This window comes from Schistocerca americana, unplaced genomic scaffold, assembly GCF_021461395.2.
Source record: "Schistocerca americana isolate TAMUIC-IGC-003095 unplaced genomic scaffold, iqSchAmer2.1 HiC_scaffold_513, whole genome shotgun sequence".
In the NCBI taxonomy this organism is placed as follows: domain Eukaryota; kingdom Metazoa; phylum Arthropoda; class Insecta; order Orthoptera; family Acrididae; genus Schistocerca; species Schistocerca americana.
The window spans coordinates 1-2,500 of NW_025726251.1; positions in this window are offsets into that span (position 1 = coordinate 1).

Sequence of the window (2,500 nt, forward strand, 5' to 3'; positions counted from 1 at the left end):
GTAACCTGTATTGCGCCTTAACGTAACCTGTATTGCGCCTTAACGTAACCTGTATTGCGCCTTAACGTAACCTGTATTGCGCCTTAACGTAACCTGTATTGCGCCTTAACGTAACCTGTATTGCGCCTTAACGTAACCTGTATTGCGCCTTAACGTAACCTGTATTGCGCCTTAACGTAACCTGTATTGCGCCTTAACGTAACCTGTATTGCGCCTTAACGTAACCTGTATTGCGCCTTAACGTAACCTGTATTGCGCCTTAACGTAACCTGTATTGCGCCTTAACGTAACCTGTATTGCGCCTTAACGTAACCTGTATTGCGCCTTAACGTAACCTGTATTGCGCCTTAACGTAACCTGTATTGCGCCTTAACGTAACCTGTATTGCGCCTTAACGTAACCTGCATTGCGCCTTAACGTAACCTGCATTGCGCCTTAACGTAACCTGTATTGCGCCTTAACGTAACCTGTATTGCGCCTTAACGTAACCTGTATTGCGCCTTAACGTAACCTGTATTGCGCCTTAACGTAACCTGTATTGCGCCTTAACGTAACCTGTATTGCGCCTTAACGTAACCTGTATTGCGCCTTAACGTAACCGATATTGCGCCTTAACGTAACCTATATTGCGCCGTAACGTAACCTATATTGCGCCGTAACGTAACCCACATTGCCCCTTAACGTAACCCACATTGCCCCTTAACGTAACCCACATTGCCCCTTAACGTAACCCAACACACGTTGGGCCTTAACCCAACACACGTTGGGCCTTAACCCAACACACGTTGGGCCTTAACCCAACACACGTTGGGCCTTAACCCAACACACGTTGGGCCTTAACCCAACACACGTTGGGCCTTAACCCAACACACGTTGGGCCTTAACCCAACACACGTTGGGCCTTAACCCAACACACGTTGGGCCTTAACCCAACACACGTTGGGCCTTAACCCAACACACGTTGGGCCTTAACCCAACACACGTTGGGCCTTAACCCAACACACGTTGGGCCTTAACCCAACACACGTTGGGCCTTAACCCAACACACGTTGGGCCTTAACCTGCTCTGTAATTGTCATACGACGCGTTAAATTAGTGTAGTGTTGCCTAACTGCAACCCCCGCAATATAGTTTGCTACTCGCACTGCCCGGTCCCCAGTGTATCGCTTCATGTTAAACACCTTGCAGCTATACACTGTAATGTGGATGGCAGCAGGACGTACATGCTCAATGCCCTTTGCAGTTGTTCATTGGCATTTGCAGTTGTTCATTGGCATTCGCATGTGCGAAGCACTTAGCCTACGCTGTGGTACGGCCTGTGTCAACTGTCCGCTGATGTTGTACGTCCAAATCACACACTGTACTGCACATTGGTCCTCATGTACTGAATGATACATCGTGGTACATGTGACCGTACAACGACTGCGCCAACAACGGCGAACCATGCGGTCCAAATGTTGTGCACTCAGCTACGTGTCGTCTCCCTATAAGAGCTGGATTGCAGTGTGGTATGCCCTGGATGGCGATCAGCATGAGCCGTCTGTTGATGTAGTGGCGCGTGTTGTCAGACGTAGTCGTCTCTTCTCACACACCGTGATAGCATGGTGCACTGCGTTCCACATCTGCGACATGCGACAGAGGCCGGTTGACAGTCGTTCGCGCAATGGACATCGCATACGTACGGGGGCCACCTTCCACGTGTTCGCGAAGCGTGCACATGTTGTTGCGTGTATGTGGGCAGACATAGTGTGTCGTGACACCTGACACAGGCATGCAACAATCGTTGAATTTGCAAATGGCGATGGACGCCTACGTTTGCTGGTGACGTTATGCAAATGAACAACTGGTAAACCGTTGTGGTGCGGTTGTTCTCGCTAGAGGTGAATCAGTGATGGCGACGATCGGTTGAGCTACCAACCGGTTGTTCCAGCGATACCCACCATGCCCACGAACGTGAATGGCATCTGGGTGTGAAGCGATACGCGGCGGTGGCTGGGTGGGACCGTCCCCGGCCGGTGAGGGGGGGCCTCCCGGCGTGCTGGCCGCGCGGTGCGTGGGCGCACGCGCTACAGCCGGCTGGTGGGGGCGGCCAGTGGCAGGCGCGCCGGCCGACGGAGGCGGCAGGCGGCGCAGCTGCGCGCCGGCGCACCCTGCACGCGGCGCCGTGCGGCCAAAGTAGGTCCTCGCGGGCCCGGTGCGAAGCGCGGTGGACATCTGCAGTGTGCTGGTCCGATTGAGGACTGTGTGCGCTGAGGATGCGCCGCCGCCCGGCGCTCGGCGCCGCGACGCCGTCTGCTGCTCGGTCGCCTCTGCGGTTCTCGCAGGTGGTTTGTATCGCAGCTGTGCGGACGTGTTGGCGCGTGCGCTGTGCTGGGAGAGTTCGCTTCGGCACCCAAGTGGGGCTTTTGTCCTTCTGTGGCGCTGGCGTTGGAGCTGCCGGTCACCGTAGGTGGCGCGTGTTGTCTCCCGCCGGCAATGCCACGACAGCACGCTCCCGGGC